Raw genomic sequence first — 19,648 nt, 5'->3', positions numbered from 1 at the left:
AAGGAGCTTGTTATCGAATTTTCAGGCTTGTTATAGATGTGGTGAAATGGATCACATGGTAAGGAATTGTCCTCGGACTACTAATCAGGATAGAGTAATTACACTCGTCTCGGAAAACACTCAGAATATTGCGACCGTTATCCTAGGTATTTATAGTGTTTATAAACGAATGTATATATGTTGATTGGTTCTGGACTAGTGCATGTGTACATCTTTGCTTGGGATACTATTTGAGTCGTATATCTGCTACATGTGTATTTAGATTGGTTAGCCCACATGGTCAATATCTTATTTATATGCGAAATCTATGTGTAAAAAATCGATTTGGGGGAAATTCATATCACCTTTGGCATGAAATGAATCGTTAATGCGTTGACTGAATCGTAAATTTATATTTTACACTCTAATATTACTGATATGAAATGGTATTAGAATTGATGAAATAGAACCCTACATATTACATACTCTTGAACCTCTACTGATTGACAACTTATCCATACTATGGGAATGTTTGACCTTGTGGATATGAAGAATTTGTTGATTAGTCCTCACACTGTATTTGGCAATTTACTATGATACCTATTGATATGATTATGATTATGATATGACAATTTACTATGATTATGATTATGATATGTCATGGACATGAACTTGGGAAATGTGAGAGTTAGTCCTAAAGAATGAACGGTGGGAGTTTTACCAGGAATAATGGGAAAAAAAATTGAAGCAGATTATGTATAAAATGGTTATGTGGCAGTGAATATGGAAATTGAACATTCATTGATTCAATAAACCTTGGGAATATGCTGACTGAACTCAGGGGCTTATTAGAACTATGAACGTGAACTATGTACTGTGAAATACTCAATATGTAGAATTGCTAGAGGGCTAATAATAGACTTGTGAATGTAATGAACATGAAAGAATTGACGATGGTTTTTGAATAATTCTTGGGAATTACAGATGATCTTCTGAACCTTGAAAAATTATTGAATTAAATTTGTTGAATAGATGGGAGTGAAATTGCTTCGATATCATATGGTGAGTATTGCTACTTTTTGGCTTAATGATTGCCTATGTAAAACTGTGACAACATGAATGTGTTCACTATTAGCTGTTACATAGACTACTTGAACTTTAATTATGGCGTACCCTTAAGATTTATCGTCCGAATGAAATTTTCTATGCGATGCTCTGAATGTGCTTTATTGATAGATCACCCTTGCTATGGAAAGGTTTGGACTTGTAATTTTGCTACTTTATTGGGTTAGTTCTTTACACTGTGTATCGACATTTTGATATGAATTCTTATGCATGACACATTAACTTATGTTGGTAATAACTGGGCATTGGAACGTATTATGAATGGCTGTGACAAGAAGTTATGCATGTTGACTTCTCTTTTACGTGTGTTGACTTGTCTTGGAATCTGGTAAGGAGCTGATGACGTTGATTGTGATTTTGCTTCCTACTGGTTCATGGGATTCGATAGCCTGCTAAGACCTGTTTGGGAATTTGTTTACTATCCTAGCGAACTGATCTGATTTAGCACTATGAAATATGACTTTGAAATGATATAATAGCTGATATGATTTTGTGAACCAAGGAACTAACTTTTATAATTTGAATACTTTGTTAACACGTGATGAACTTTATGAATTTCAGAACTTATCGACATGAATCATTCACTTGTGTGTCATTTGTGGAAATGTACCAACGCACTCATTCTGAATTGCATGTGAAGGAACTAACTGGACTATGTTATAAAGATGTTATGTACGTCTGGGATTAGAACTTTGGTGAAATATTGACATGGGTCAATGATAGTTACAATAGAACATGAAGAATTATCTGAACATAAGAAAACTGAAATGACAAAAGGGACAAAAATTGAGGTATGAGCTACCAAGAGGAAATGCTTTTAAAAGAGGATATATATGATGCCAAACCTGGTATAATTTGGATCTAATTTCTGACTTTCTCTTTGGATGGATAGACTTTTGCTTGGAATGATGGTTATCATGTTCGTTTCTATTGCCTAGATTACGTAGCTCATGACTTTATGCTTCTGGGACTAGCTTGGGATGTCCCGAATGGAAATTGTCCCGAATGGAAAATTGTATAACATACATAATTGCGAAACTGTTGACTATTGGCCTAAGTGAATTGGTTGCGACTGTGGAACGAAATTTACTTTGGTTGCAAATGATAGAGCAAAATTTTGTTTGCTTTGATTTGGTAGAACTTTTATTTGACTGGCTATAATCGAATAATCGAATTATAATTGTTAAGACTTGACCCAAATCTGTTTATGAACACGGTTGAGAATATATTGATTATAATAGAATCTGACCTATGTTATGGGAATATCTGCATTATGTGCTTAAGAGAATGATTGCTCCCATGTTATTGTACTTGGAAATTGATGCTATGAAACTTGTTGACAGGAAATTGTTGTGAATATATGATTTTGACTACTGCAGCCTTATCTTATTTTGCACATGATTCTATGGGATAAATATATGAAGTGGGTTCCGAATTCTGCCTGACTGAAATTGAACATCTGTAACGGAACTGGATAATGCTCTAAGACCAAGATTTCTTATCTTGTTACAAGGGAAAACAAGTTTGAGGGACAAAACTTCCTAAAGGGGGGAAGAGTGTAATAACCCGACTCTCTCATATGCTACTTATGCTCTAATTCCCTCGTTATTTGTGTGATTATATGTTTGATGTGAAATTCCATATTGAAATGTGTGAATTATGTGCTTATGAGATTGTATCTGTCAGTTATAAGAAAATCTGTTGAAATTATGACCTTTTGACTGCAAATTGAAAGCCTTAGAGATGCGATAAACTGAAATTGACTTTACAATTACGATTAGCATGATTTTTAGAACATAATATGAAGTTTTGTAAAACTTTGATTCGTAACGAATTAATTGGAATTATTTAGGCTCAATTCTTAATTAAACTTAACTTAGACTGATTACTCAAGTCTTGTTAGCTATAAGAGATACATACATGAGCCTTAGGAGACTTAGACTCAACAAACACCAAAAATATCTCTTGGAAAGAGAGAAGAAGAGAAAAGAAAGAAAGAAGAAGAGCTTCACTCTTAAGCTTGGAGATTGGAAAAAATTGAAAGAGGAACTCAAAGAACTAGTCTAAGGTAAGTGTAAATCAACTAAACCACTCTAAATCCTTCTTCAATTAGTTAGAATCAAGCCCTAAAATGAAGTGTTTGCGCTCATATAAGTTAGGGTTTTGGAAGAATGATCTTGCTTGAATTAATATCATGGAATCCCTAAGGATTCATTACATTCGTTTGATTTAAGAGTTGATTCTTGTGTTTTGAGTTGTCTTGAGTTAGATTGTGAGCCATTGCCTTTTTATCTTTAGTTTTTGCATGCTTTGAACTCATGTATGTATATATGTTTGTATATACCATGAAAATATGAAGAAAATGAAGGAATTATGAAAGTTAGGGTTTCCATTTGGAATTTGAAGGAAGTTTTGATCTAATTGAGTTTGATTTTTATGTTTATTATGCTCATATATCATGTTTTTGAAGTGAAATTGCTTGGATTGAGCCTTAATAATGCATAAGGAAAGCTTGAACTTGATATAGATTTTCAGACTGAAATTTTCAACCCAGACCGCTCGCGCGACCAATGCTATTTTGGACAAATTTCGATTCTGAAATCACCACTCGTGTAGCCGAGGCCACCTCACGAGCGGCCAACAGGGTTGATTTTTCCAAGTTTGTTTTCTTCCCGTTTTTTAACTTTCGGGCCTCCAACTACATGGTTTTCAACTATTTTCATATGCATATGTATTGTATAAACACAAGAGAAAACGAAATAACGAATGAGAACGGGTTAGAGTTAATCTAAGAGGCTAATAAAAGAATGAATTGCTTATTCAATTAGCATGTGTGTAATATGTAGGTCACTTGCCGGAAGGGATCACTACACGACCAAATCATTGTGAGTAATAGTAGTGTAACGATATATTATGTTATGATTTATGTATTTTTTGATATATGATTGGGCCCGAGGCCGTTTTGTCATATGTGGGCCCAAGGCCGTTTTGATATACATTGGACCTAAGATCATTTTGTTATATGTTCGGCCTGAGGCTGTTCCGTGATATGCAGGGCCTAAGGCCGTTCTGTAAACGTAACTATGGATATTGTTGTGAAGGATGAAATTAAAAAAAATGATAGGGTTCACATAATGTGTTCCCTTTACTTCAAAATTATTCGTTTAATACTCCTTAAATTATTATTACTCATTGAGCCTTGCTCACTCCATATTTATATATGTTTTGTAGGTGGTTAGTTTGGAGGCCAGCCCTAGGTCAGCTTCAGGAACCGGTTGATGGTCCTATTTTGTTTAGCTTCCAATGTTGGAGCCGTTTTATCATTTTGAAAAGTTCCTTTAAAGCCACCTTTTTGTTAAGCCTTTGGTGGTTTTTGGTAAACACTTTGTTAATATGATAATTTTGGATGGTTAACTCCTTGTACATAATTACATGACTTGGACAGGACTTTGTAGGTGGTCTTTCTATATACGAATATGATGTTTTAAAATCCTGGCATATAAGCACTGCTCAATGGACATTCTGAATTTTTTTTTTTATTTGCTTCCGCTTTAGGCCCCATTATAAAATAAAACATTTTTGACATTTTTTTTTGTTTTGAGGCCTAAATGCAAGCCGGTCATAGGCTAAACTTTTAGGGGCAGGTTCGGGTTGTGACAGGTTCAGGTTTTCTCAGGACCTCTTCTCACGGTTTTGGCGTGGTTAGAGTGTCCCCTTCCTCATATGACTTTAGCGTGTTTGGAATTTATCTTAGGGCGTGCAAGAACGCGACCCTGAGAGGTTTTCTCAGGACCTCTTCTCACGATTTCGGTGTGGTTAGAGTGTTCCTTTCCTCACACGATTTCAGCGTGTTTGGAATTTATCTCAGGTTGCGTGGAACGCGCTCCTGATTGGTTTGTTTTTGAAACTCTTCTCACGATTTTCATTTTTCAACGTGTTTGGGCGTGGTTAGAGTGTTCCTATCCTCACACGATTTTAACGTGTGAGGATAGGAACCGCGCTCCTGATTGGGCGTGGTTAGAGTGTTCTTATCCTCACACGATTTCAATGTGTTTGGAATTTATCTCAGGACACGTAATGCGCAAGCCTGGGTGTGTTTTATCTTGAGACGTGTGAAATGCGACCCCGAGCGATTTTCATTTTTCAGTTTACCTTGAGCTGTGTTTTCTTTTCTCGTCCTGTGTTTTGGCGTGGTTGGAGCTTGTTTTATAGCTTTTTGTATGAAACCTGTGTTCGTTTTTAACTTGAAGTTGTACATTCATATGTTGTTATCTTGTTTATTGCATCTGTTATTGTTTATTGCATCATCATCACATTTATTATCTATTGCATCATATCTATTACTTCTATCGCATTGTATATAGCATCTATCGCATGCATTTACTACACTCTCTATTTTATCACCTGCATCATTTCCATGTTAAGCTTAGTTCGGCATGTGCTTATACCTTCCCTCGTTGAAGCATGGTTCTGTGATAAGGTGTACGCGCCTATTCCACTAAGAGAATTGTGGTCTGAGGGTGACGGCACCTTTTCTGTGTTAGACATGGTCTGTTTTGTGTCCATACCTTTTGTAGGTAAAATGTGGTTCGGCCGCACGCCTTATTCACTACATCCATTGCATTGTACTTTGTTTTGTTGCATCCAGCATTTAGGATCATTATCCTTCCTGAGCAGATCATTTCTCACTTATATCATCCCATCCAATTACTTGTATTCTAGTTGTGAAACACATAGTTCTGCCTGTGCACACCCCTCTCCCACTAAAAGAATTGTGGTTTGAGGGTTCCGACACCTTTTCTATGTTAAACATAGTTTAATTTTGCATCTCCATTCTTTTATGATATTTGTGTGGTTTTGCACTGCTTGTGGTTAGATGATTCAATTACATTGTATATCATTTGCATTGTTTCATTATATTGTGTATTATTTGCATTTTGCCCCTGAACTACGCTAGTTTGATTCCTTGCAAAGGGATATGTAGGCAACCCTCGGGTTCAACCAACTGCATTTTCATTTTGTTTATTTGTCCAAGTCTTCGGCCTTGTCAAAAATGGGTCGTCTCTAGGCTTTGACGTTCACTCACGTCATTTCATGACTTCTGAGCTCTGTCAAAGATGGGCAACTGTAGACAATCCATTTTTGACCGTCCTTGAGACTTGGGCGCCACTAATTGCTTACTTGGTGATGAAAGATATGCAGAGCAAAAATTCGATTTCTTTGGCAAAGAGAGCGTCAAATCCTAAACCTCACACCCCATTTTTGGACCAAAAAGATTTTAGACCTTAAAACCCTCTCTTTCAAAACATTTCTGAAAGAAGTTTTTACGATGTTCCGAGGCTTGTATTTTGTTAAATGTTACGCTTTTTGGTAAACTGAGTAAGGACAAAGTGGAAATGAATGAAAGAAAGGTGAACTCTTTGAAAAAAATCTTTAAAACATCTTGTTTAAAGGTTTGGAGTTGAAAAAAATTGGAGGAGAGGGAAGAAACCAAGTTAGGGAAGAAGTTGGGAATGAACCGTTAAGAGAGAGAGAGAGTCGAGCAGCCCTCGCTAAATCAGGCCTATCTGTTTGTACACTTGGATTTCAGCTATGAGGCCACCACCATTGGAAAGAGGACTTATGGGGCTTCATTTTTCACTCAAGAATCTCCTAAAGCCAAGTCCGGATGAGGGAGACATGGTTGGTTGAAGTTGGGCATCAATCCGATTAGGACCAAAATTGAGCAATCTTCACTAAAAGAGGGATATCTCTTAGCACACTTGGAATTTTTATGTAAGGCTACCACCATTGGAAATCTTACTTCCGGGGCTTCAATTTAGACATAAGAATGATCTACAAAGGAGCCTATATGAAGGAGATATGCTCATTTGAAGTTGGGCCCGAAAAACAGATTTTAGTGGCCGGTCGGCCAGAAAAGTGGCCGGTCGGCCACTAGTGTCTCAAACTCAGATTTTTTGCAAATATTTCTCCTCCAGCTATTTTCAGATTCCTCTAGCTATCCTAAATTAGATATTTCGACCTTGAGCTCTTGTATTGCTATATATGGAGGCCATATCTCTCATTTTGGAAGGTTAACAAATTTTGGGAGCCTCTCTCTCTACAATTTTGTGAGCAAAATTTCCCCATCTCTCTCTAGAATTCTCTCTCTCTCCCTATATTGTGCTTGGAAGTGAGAATTCTCTACATATTTGCAAAGGGACCCTTAACCAAATACCTTCATCTTGGAGTTGAGATTCTTGGAGGCCTTGTTTGGGTTCTTAAGAGTGGTTTTAGCTCAGAATTGTTGTTGTTTTAGTGTTGTGCTTCAAGGGTAAGGACTTACCTCTTCTATGCTTTGTTTTAATTAAATGCTTGGCCATCTCTTTATGCTATTTTGACCTGGTATTTCAACCATAAAAACCTCTGATTTTAAGGTTTTAAAATGGTGGTTTAAGTCTTGTTAAGTTAGGGGGTGTTCCTCCTCTTTTGCTCTTGGGCTTGTGAAGCCTTTTGTGCCATTTCTTGCTACCTTCAAATCAAACCTTTTGGGCCTTTTTACCATTGAAACTCAGAGGTTTTTCAGTGACAAAAACTATGTTTTAAGGTCCAAAATAGGAGGGGGTGGCCTCCCCTCCTTGTGTCTTGTTTGCAAGTGTAGATGGCCTAACATGTGAGCCTGTATTTCTACCCATTTGTAGCTTAATTCAAGCATGTTTTAGGCTCTATTTTGATGTGTTTCAACTCTGTTTTTGGCTGGTTGGGTCACTTGTTGCTTGCTTTTTGCACTTATAGTGTAATCATGCTTATTAGCCTAGCATGCCTAATGAGTTAGCATATCATTCTAGCTTGTGTTAGCTTGACTCCAGCACATTTTTGCCACTGATTTACCATGCTTTAACTCTGTTTTGAGTGGTCTTGGTCATATGTGTCTTGCCTTGCATGGTTGTAGCGTAAATGCCTTCACTAGCTTTGTGTTTTAAGGCCTCTAACATGCTTTGCATGAGATGATTGCATGATATAGCATCATTTTACATGTGATTTCAGTGCATATACCTCTATCATACTCACTTAGTTCAATCTTTCATTGCTTTTGAGAGTTGTGTTTTGAGCCTTGTTTGCGAGCTATCAAATGAGCATGATTTTCTAGCCTTTCGAGCTTCAATCTTAGCATGTTTTGGCTATTATTTTGGCATGTTTAAGCTCTGTCCAGAGCTGGTTTGGTCATCTAAGCTTGATATTGCATGCCTCTAGTGTAGTGTTCTTCACTAGTTTAATGCTTTTGGCCCTTGAGCATGTCTTGCATGTGTTGCTTACATGATTTAGTGTTTTTTGCATGCCATTTCACCACTAAAAGTCTGCAACCTCCCTCATTTCTTCATTTTTCTATTTTGTTTTGAGGGTTAGTTAATCTTATGATTATGTTTAAGTTTGAGATAGAGCTTGTGCTCAATGGCTTTAACTCTCTTTTGAGGGTTCCTCCTAGCCAAAGGCATGATCTCTCTCATGTCTTAAACCTTCCTTTGGTTGATCCCTCTCTCATTAGAGGACACTCATCTTGGACAAATTGGCTAAGGAATGACTTGGTGATGCTAAAATGAGTAAACAAAATCGAACAAGTAAAACATGACCAAGATAAGCATGTCGTGTTGTATTGCATGTGTTTGGATCGGACGTTAATCCAAACACAAGAAATGAGGGACGTTGCATACTCAAAGTGATGAAACGTGTTGCGTTTGTTGGTCGCCGTCACCCTTGATCATGCATGATAGGGTGGCGGTCCTTTGAGTCTTATTTGTGCATTCATTGACTTGTACAAGCTTGACTCTTTGGCTATCATGCATCGAAATGCTTGATTGGTGGCTTAAGAGCAAAGTGCTACACTCCTTTGAGCTTAAGAAATGATAAGAAGGGTGATAGTACACACATTTCTCGTAAAATGCATTGCTTTGCCTCTGTTGCTCTCTGTTGCAGCAAAAACAGAAGTTTGAAAAAAGGACTAGCCGACCGACCACCTGAGGTAGCTGACCGACCAGTGTGAGTGGCCAATCGGCCAGTTGTGGTAGCCAACCGGCCAAAAGAGAAAAGTTGATCAAATGTATTCCTGTTTGGAGCAGAAGCAGTCTGGAATGTTGGTTCAATTTTCAGTGATCAAAAGAATGCAAAAAGAGGCATCCGATGGCATGGCAATGGCATTTTCGGGAGGAAGCCAACCGAACATGCGTGCCACCCTCGCCCACGAGGCCATTTAATTGTTTAGAATTGTAGCTAATTCATACATGTGTTGTAAATTATTTAGCTTAATTCATTTTGTATCTTAATTAGCTTGCATAGCTAGTTATTCAATTGTGTTGTAATTAATTAGCTATAATAATTAATTAGTTTTGGTTTGTAATAGCTTAGCTTAGTGTAGCTTAGCTTATTTATTCGGACCCTCTTTCACGAGGGCACAATGTTGTAATAAGTGTGCGTACGTGTGTGCATGTCTTCCAACCCCGCGTCTTTCTCCCTTTTATTTAACCGCTTTCGATGGTTAGATTTGGGCACGTTTTGATTAGCATACCTTATGCTTGCATATTTGCATCATTAATTTGTCTTGCATACACCGAGGCTCGGCGCATCATTCAAACTGCATCGTATTTCAATACTTCTTTGAATACGTGTTTCAAAGCATGTTATCAAATTGTTGCAAATCATATGCCATCTTAATAGCCGAGCCTATTTAGTTGCATAATTGTATGTGTTGCACTAGTCATTTAACATAGTTAGGATCATGTATATTTCTAACCTTTGTTTTCTTTCCTAGCTTGGAGTACTAGGTGAGTTTTACGCTTTAGCATATTGCATAAGTGTGATTGTCATATTGCCATGTTTCGCATGCTTACCATGAGGCTATATGCTCATTTGCTAAACTGCATGAATGCCTGTGGATAAAGGCTTAGTTGCTTGAATTGGAGCAATTCATCAAATGTATGTTTTAAGCCCACTTTGCGAAGTGGCAAATCATGTTTTAAGCCTATCATGTTTGATGGCAAATCCGCGGTTTAGCCCACTTGAGGGTGGCATTTTCAAACCATTTTCGAAAACAAATAAGAGTTGTTTTGTTCCAAATCTTGCGACTTAGTCTATACTTGTATGTGTGCGTCACATAGTAAAGTTAGCTAATAATCTGATAAGAACACATGAGGTTTATAAAAGAACGTATCATGTTTAGTAGAGGCCGATCTTTGATCGGACGAGCGGGGGTGCTCATTTCAGGACCTTCCATTCTCGTACCCAAGTTCCCGAGCCGAGGCAACTTTGGTGATGACAAACACGTGGCCTTTGGCACGAGTCAGGGTTTCTTAAATTTCTCCAAAATAAAATATTTAGGTGGCGACTCTGTAATCTGGCAAAGTAGTCCAATTTTGGCATTATTTGATTTAAAATCGATTTTCCAAAATGATTTGCTGGATTGGACTCTTTGGTGATTTATCGATTTCACATTGCACTTTGTGAGATTAGATTCAGAACCGTGACAGGAGTCTGAACTGTAGGACCGATTCGATGCTCTCCGAAAGGGGCGCGAAAAAGTCGAGTCCATAGTTTCTAGCGACTCTGCTGGGGAACTTAGAGAACTTGACTTGAACTCATGATATGTTGTTTTATTTACACTTATGTGTTTCTTTACATTGCATTTTCATAGGTGCACCTAAGTCACAGTGTTTGCCATCTGCTATTCTTGAGCGGTTTGCCGAAGGCTTACTTGGAAAACCGTGCCATAAGATTGACCGGTTGCGGGCTTTGCCACGATGGGAACACAACCCTTGGATTTGGACTACCGTTGTACCGTTTGATCCTCCTTTTACTTCTCGATGTTAGGAGCGAGAGGTATATTAAGTGGTCTTGCTGAGGCACCATTTTGACCAATTGACCTAGTTGCATATCGGAAGCCATAGAGATTGTTCCAAACTAGGACATGTTGCTTACCCGAATGTAGGATTGTGGTGAAACCACTTTGTTTGAATAGCTTACCCTAGCTCCTAACGAAACTAAGACAGGGTAACCTTACCCCATTATAGGGGTGTTTTGGCTCTCTTTAACTGGTATGTGCTTTATAATGAAACTGTACAGGGATGTGCTTATTGGTTGCCAAATTGGTATCTGTTTTGGGGTAGAATTCATTAAAGAGTACAGTCATTCAACTATGCTCATATCTGTTCTAGAAAAATTAGGCTGAGATGCTGTCTGTTTTCGCTTTTACAAGGTAGTCTTGGAACCATAGCTTCAAAAGGCTCCAATATCTCCCGGGTACTTTGGACTTGTATCGATAGACTTTGTCAGGTCAAAATTGGTTCAGAAACAACCTGAGTTTACCTCACTCCCACCAGTTACAAGACGAAAGAGGTTTAGGCAGAATTCACTAGTACAGTTTCTACGGCAGTTACACCTCAATACACCAGGGTCTAGTCTGGTCTGGGAATAGTTGTCTACATTCAGCTCAATACGAGATCAATCACCCATTCCCATGGCTTAGTATCCCCCAGCCAGTGTAGAAGAACAGATACGGCACCTATAGACAATCTAGGCACTGCAGCAGGATGCAGTTCGTTAGGCTGAAGTCACGGCTCGTCAGGACGAAGTGATAACCCGGCTACAACAACAACAGCCATAGCCGGCCGTGGCTTCTGCATCTCATACACCTCCTACGGGTAACCCGACGCCCAGAGCCACTGTCTATACTGCTAATGTCCAAAAGACTCAGGGCGATCCGGCGGAGCCAATCCCAGAACAAGCCTCTAAAGCTCTTGTCTATCAAGCCGAAGCTCCGTTTGAATTTGAGGTTGACCTAACTGTACTTAAGGTCAACAAACTGGAGAAGTTATTCAAACGACCACAAGGAGAGAACTCTATCCCGAATTTAGAGGATAGGTATACTGAATCTGCAGTTACCTTACCGGAGCGGTTTAAAATGCTGTATATCGACTGCTTCGATGGCTCTAGAGACCCAATGGTGCACCTCTACCTGTTTTCTGATATCTTGAGGCCAATAGGTTTGACCCCAACTCAGAAGTTGTCTCTCTTCAACCGAACCGTGTCTGGGATAGCTGCAATCTGGTATGCGAAATTGGAGGACTCTGTGAAATAGAATTGGAAAGAGCTGGCTGAGGCCTTTATTGCTCAATACTCCTACAACACACAAATCGAGGTCACAACTTGTGATCTCGAAGCCACCCGCCAAGAGCTAAAGGAGGGTTTCTCAGAGTTCGTGACGAGATGGAGAGCGAAGGCCTCGATGATGACTACAAGGCCTTCCGACAAAGATCGGATTATGATGATTGTTCGGAATCTGCGTGGCAAGTTGCTGCAGAAAATGATCGTTCTACCTCTGTCTACCTTTCCAAAGTTTCATGAAACGAGGGTTCAAATTGAGGATGTCATTAGGCAAGGGATCTTTGTGGAAGATAATGAGCCTTTGCAGAAGAATGTTGTTCGCAGTTCCAATGCTACTACTGATGGTAACACAGCTGGGAAATGCTCAGAAGTAAACACTATCACCACTTCCCTCAATGGCCAAAGACCAACCACTTCAAATCGGCCCCAAGCTCGAAATTTCCATCCTCTTTACATGAGTCTCGCTCAAGTTTTGAAAACGCTGTGAGAAAAAGGGTACCTTGAGCTCCTAGAACCTCTACCTCTTCCAAATCCTCTTCCACCAAAATATGACCCAGGTAAATACTGTGCCTATCATTAACAACACGATCATGATACGAACCGTTGCATCTGCCTCCGTCATGAGATTCAGGATCTTATTGACGAAGAGACCATAGCTCCACCAAAAGGACCTCGGGCTAGTACTGACTCGTCACCTCTACATCTCAACCAAATCCATACACTGCTATCCACCTACAATCCCAGTATATACATCACCCTAATCCATTTACCCAAGCCTGAGGTGTTCATTCCAAAAAACACAGACTTGTGTATGATGGATGCATTTGAACCATAATCATCTCAAACTCCTGAACCCACTACTTCTGAGCTGATGAGAATGATTGAAGATCTTCAGAGAACAGTGACAGATCTAGCCTTTGGGATATTGGCTCCGTCATTGACCACGTCACATACCACAAATTTCAAGCCAAAAGGCTCCCCAATCTTGGGGCAAGTTGCAATTGAAAATGGCCAACCTAAATCTATCTCAGGTCTGGGTGATGACATGTCGACAACAACTAGGCTCCGCGCGACCCAATCCTTTGGCAAAGTGGAGGCAAATGGCAAGAACAAGGTAGGGGCAGGCATTGGTCCTCATGAACATCTTCAGTGGGCTGTTGAGGCTTTGAAAGCTGAAGGACTGAACAAACAGCAAGTGCTTGCAGTGGTTGCAAAAATTGTGGATGACACTTTTGCCACTTAGGATGAGAGCATTCTGAATCAAGGGGCAAGCCGGGAAAAGGGATGTCATACTAGAAACACCCCTTTCAGCTCTAATCCTACACTCGGAAGAGATTAGCAAACCAAATCAACACCTACCAACCCTTTCGCCGGTACATCCAATATAACCTCACAGACCTCGAAGTACCAACCCCGAGGCCAGAAGGACTTTGCTCCGCTCTACATGACTTTGTCCAAAGCTCTCTAAATCCTCGTTGGACAAGGCCATATCAAACCCCTTGAGCCTCGGCCTCTTCCGAATCCCCTTCTAGCCAAGCTTGATGCGGCCAAGTACTGTGCCTTCCATCAACAAGCCGGCCATGGCACTGACGTCTGTTTTTATCTTCGCCACAAAATACAAGATTTGATTGATAACGAGGTCATCGTCGCACCAGGTCTTACAAAGTCTATTGGCACTGGATCAGTGAACTTGGGGGATAATGTGACTATGTGATTGGGGAATGAACCACCTGCTGATGGTGCTCAGTTTACTCCAGATGTAGGGATGGCACGCACTGTTTTGAGCAATTTGCGAATGCTGTTTACTCTTACTTTCTAATTTGGGTATTGGGTCAGTCTTGTCGTGTTGTTTTAAGTCTGTCTTATTGTGTGTTGAATTTGTCTTGTTGTATCGAGTCAGTCATGTTGTGTTAGAGTCGAGTGATTTCAGGGGGTGTTACCTCGGACATCACTATCTTTTTGTGTTTGTCTTTTACACCCTTTCTTTTGAGTCTGTTTCTGCCATTGAGCCAGTTGTGCTTGTGCTAGTTGTGCCAGTTGCACCTGGAGATCTGAATGAAATGACAGTGATTTTCACCTACTTTTCTGTGCCTTGAAATCATTGCATTGACCTAACTTTTTCAAAACGTTTCTAACACTGTGGTGAAAACAAAGAAGAAGGAATTCGTTAGGATTTGAAAAAAATTGATCAATTGAGAGGAAGAGAGGCATGCTAAGCCCTTAATGAATGAGATCATGTTTGTTAATGTGAGTACTGGGAAAGATCCTGGCTTGATCCAGATTGGTTCTGCATTGTCTTCAGCGCGAGCGACTGGTTGCTTTCTTAAAATATTTCAAAAAATGTTTTGCATGGTCCTGCGAAAACATGTATGGAATTGAACTTGAGATTGTGCAACATAGATCACTCTCGGCCTCAAGACTCAACCCCCCTTGCTTTCAAACCTTAAACTTTTATTCAGAATGTTCAACAATTAACCAATATAAAGCTTGTATGGTTGGATCAGAAGCAACGCTTGAACTAGGGGCAAGAAGGTCAGATCAAGAAGGTCAGATGTCATCGAAGGAAGCTTGCAAAGCTAGATCAGAAGTAGCCCTTGAACTAGGGGCAAAATGTCAGATGTGCTCAAAGATTCAAAAGATCAGTCATTCCACAAACCAATGAAGACTGGCAAGAAAGCCAAATTCCAGCAACTGGAAATAAGAAAGTTTTTGTTGAAGGACAATCAAGTTTCTATCCACAACACTAGGGGCAAATTCAGACCCGATTAGATGGACTCCTACATCATCAGCAAATAGTAGCCATTCTCTTAGATTCAAATGTCTTTGAGATCCTATGGCCGATCAACATGGACAAGTTAAACTTTTCCATCCTTGAGAGGCTCACTGGGCCGAAAACCTAAAAGGGTGACCCAGGCAAAAGTTAGAGCAAGAAAAAGAAAAGAAAAGAACAAAAAATGAAAAGAAAAAGAAAAGAAGAAAAGAAGAAAATGAAATGAAAAGAAAAGAAAAACAGAGCTCGCAAGGTTGAAAACTTGAAAGGGCGGCCTTGGCGAAAGTTAGAGCACAAAAGGAGAGTGCTAACACCCGAGTGAACCTCAACCCGGAACTACGTACGGCCTGATTCCCAAGTTTGGGATACGTAGGCAACTTCATCCTGAAGTCTGGCCCCAATCATTTTCAGCCTGCTTGGCTCATCCATGTTGATTGGTTTATCCTTGTTCAAACTCGGCTACCTTATCCATGTAAATTGGCTTGTCCTCGTTCAAAGTCGGTTGTCCTATTTCGTTGGAAGATTCAGCTGCAAGACAATTCAAGTTCAGATCTGAGGTTGTGCATCCCAAAAGTAAATTCCACGCTGTTTGAGTAGTGTCCATTTACAAAAATAGTTTTGAGGATTTTTAATGAGGTTGACTAATTCTCTCAAAATTATTCTATTTTTCCAAAACTGGACCATATCTTGGACCCAAAAAAGGAAAATTTTCAGTGCTCACAACCTGACTTGCATGATTTCAAATCAGAAAATCAAACAAGTATATTAATCTAACTTTCATTTTGGTCAAAATTGTTTTAGTAGAAAGCCAAAACAAAAAAATGGTCAAAATGATGAACTAGGGGCACGGTTGAGTCAGGTTTTCTGTCTTTTCCCCATTGTCAACATACTTGCCAGAAAAGGCACGATACTTGCCAGAAAGGGCACCGTGTTCGCCGGAAAGGGCATAATTGAAGCTAATAGCAAAGGGCCGAAAGTTCTCTCATCCTCCAAGCATCGAGGTATCAAGCCAAATGCGAAGCACGAACTGAAAATGGAACTGGATATTTGGTTCCCTCATCTGAACAATCACACCCAAATTGGCATATGACCCGGAATGGGACGTAGAAAGTGCAATGTGTCAGACCAATCAATTATATGCCTAGCCGGTGGGACATGCTGTAACTCATCCCAGTCAAGTTAAGCCTAGCGCGTCATCAACCGATGTCAAGAATGAGAATCTAGTAGAATACTAGGGGCACGAGCCCACAACTTTTAGCTTATCCATTAACCATTCAGGGAAGGGATAAAAAAATAAGAGAGATTGAAGAACAGAGAGATATGCGTTGAGAGAAAAAGTGAGAAAAGGGCTTTTCAAAGAAATAGAGATTGATTACCAAAGTGATGTGAGAATCACAAATGAGAAAGGATGGAAAACAATATCCGGAGAAACAGGCTCCTCGTGAATCGAGAGGTCTCCCACCGATGGATAGCAGAGTATCTGATTGTTGAGTGTGTGTTTTTGTTTGTCTCGATTCTTGTTTTGAGTCGTTTTGAGTGTCAATAGATGTGTTTAGGTTGTTTTGCCTTTGTTTTCCTTTGTTGAGTCGTTTTGACTGTGGTCAGTCATAGGCTCAATACCCGGTTAAGAAATCATTTCTTGATTTCAATTTCAAAAATAAATCGTTTTGTGCTCAGAGTGCTGTGCCGTTCTCCACATATGTGCAAAACAGGATTTGTTCTTTCTTAAAACTTCAGGGTTCAACCCAGGTCATATGAGAACAATAGAACCAGGACCTATTTGAAGCTATATGGGTTCCAGACTGCAAAGCAAAAGAAAAGAGGGAAAATGTAGGGCATCTGAATTTGTTTCAACTTCAGAAAATTTCATGATTACATTCTAGATGTACCTCCTCAGGCCTTGTCAATGCTCCAAAGTATGAGTGTGCCTCTACCTCAAACTCATGCTCAAGCCAATGGCGATCAAAGTGCTATCCTCGAATATCATTCCCTGCCAGAGGCATCTTGGCTATGTTTGCAATGAGTTTCTAGGAGATCAACTGCGACGGTGGAAACTAGAGTTCGAATGGCAATGCCTAGAATGCAAAGGTTTGGAATTTCCGAGACTAAAGTTTGGTTTAAATACCCTGGGGTGTATCCTCGACTTGAAATTTGTATAGCAACCCCATAGGTTGAGATAGCATGTATGCGCCTCAATTCTGGATACTGAACCAACCTAGTCTATCACCTCATTGGAGAATAGGGAAAGTTGTGAATATGATCAGGAAGAAAAGCGGCATCCGTGGCTTCTACCGGTAGCGGACCCTTTATGGTTCTACCTCCATATTGTTGTTCAACTCTCAGGCTACATAATCGGCTTGGTAGGAGGTGCAACTGGGTTTCTTCTTCTCAGCAAATCTTCTGGCATTCATCACCCTAGCCATCTAGGCATTGGGATTATACTTTTTTCCCTTGGACTACTTTAGGTATTACAGCACTTTGCTCCACAAATCTGTTAACAGAATATATATATAACAATTTCAGATTGTTTGTTTGTTCTTCTTAATTCTTATTATTAATTATTTTATAATTAGTATGTGCCTATCATGCTAACAAATCTTTGTTTTTGTGTTTAGGTCTCTGCTCTACTTCTGCGACCTAGAAAGGACCACAAGTATAGGTATCTCTGGAATTTGTTCCACCATAACACGAGATACACAGTCATTCTCTTGAGATTCTTCAACATATGGTTAGGATTCAGCATTTTGAAGCCCGCGAAAAAATGGATGATTGCATATGGTGTTGTGTACGGGGCATTGATATTATCTGCATTCCTCCTTGAAGTGTGGAAGAAGTTTGCAAGAGATAGGACTGGTGGAGCACATGAAGAAGTCAATAAATCTGCAAGTACAAGTCCCATAAATAATGTGTAAAATTTCTACATATATGTAATTGAGAATTGACCAAGAGAAAAGACACCTAACTATTGATGCTACTTACACTATTACTTTGTTTTGGATGTTTGATTGTTGAGTGGGGGACTAAATGTAGCTATTAATGATACTACATTTTTTAAAGCTGTTAATGATACCACATTTTTAAATCTTATTAAGGTTGTCTAGGGCCTATATTTTATTGTGATCACTTTAGTTGTCATGCCTTAAGATTTTCTTCACAAAAATAGGGATTTTAAATGGGAGTGTATCCATTGAATGTGCTTTTTGCAGCAAAGAGACTGAATCAGTGAGCCATGTACTTCTGTTTTGCCCTTTTGTTTTGAAGGTTTGGACTGAAAGTCTAGTTTCAAGTGTTACAAACCGAAGACAATGGCAGAGAAGCCTCCACCACCAAACATACCCCTAAGTCCTGCAAAACCAGGCACATCATTGCTTCAAGGATCATCTAGGGAGCACTGAAACTCACTGCTTTGTTACTCACATGGCTTTATTAATTTTAACAATATAATGAACCTTGCACTTGAGCCATAGACTCTATGAATCCTGTATCAGTGCTAATTCCACATACAAACTGGTTTTAAGAATGATTTAAGCAGTAGTAATATTCATTTTAGATATATATATATGAAAAAATATGACATTTAAATATTAAAAAAAAAAAAAAACCATGGAAAGAGCATAAAATCCAAGCTTTTTGCTAGCTTTGAGCGGGCTGAGTGGGATAATCTTCACGGGATCATCAATTTTATGCTTTCATAAATCAGGGAAACGTTGAAGGATTGAGTAACCAATGAATGTGCTATCTGACCCTAGGCACTTGTAAAACAATTTCACATTGTTTGTTTTCTTAATTCTTACTATTTATTACATATGTACATAGCATACTAATAAAAGCTTTGATTTGTGTCATCTGACCCTATCTTAGAATATCTCTTGGAACCTTTCTGATTATAATAGAACCGCAACACCCGTGGGCACAGACTTACTTTTGGGGTGAACCATGTAAATTTTGTGTTTTTGTGTGTGCGTGTGATTTTCAACTGTTGTGTGTTTTTTGTTCTTCTTTGTTTTCATGTTTCACAGATTTTGGGTGAAAATACATTTAATATAACAGCTAGGCAAAAGGATGGATAGGGGAGATACCTTTGAAGCATAAAGAAAGAAGTGTTAATAGGATGAGGATAGGATTGGTAGGGACGGGGATCATCTTAAAAGAAGAAATCTGAGGTTGCTGTTATGTTATAGATTAGCTATATATAATATATTTCAGGGCTGGTGCTTATTGTTGAGTTTTGTACTTTTGTGGACGTGTTTCTCGTTATTTAATTGGTGTTTATCTAATTTCATTGGTGAAGAAACCAGTTGTGCTTGTGGCTTTGCAAAGCTAACTGATGAACCTACATGGAGAGTTGATCCTCGTTATGAAACAACTAGCTTTGTGCAAATCAAGGATGCATTTGTCGAGTCATTAAGACAATCGCACTGAATTTGAAATCAATGAGAGCTTAAAGCTTTTAAGTTCCCTTGTTTACTGTAGAAAAGGAACAAGCAATTGGGCATTCTGATTCCATCAAATTGGTTTTCATATTTTGAATGTCTTCCATCAAATCCAACAAATTTATGTCTAGTAAATTGAATCCCAAACACAAAAACATTCAAAACATGGAGGGATTTCTTTGCCTGTTGGAAGCAATTGAATCGCATG

This window comes from Camellia sinensis, chromosome 9 (assembly GCF_055761805.1).
Source record: "Camellia sinensis isolate YWXY chromosome 9, ASM5576180v1, whole genome shotgun sequence".
NCBI classification, from domain to species: Eukaryota; Viridiplantae; Streptophyta; class Magnoliopsida; order Ericales; family Theaceae; genus Camellia; species Camellia sinensis.
This window is presented reverse-complemented; position numbering follows the sequence as displayed.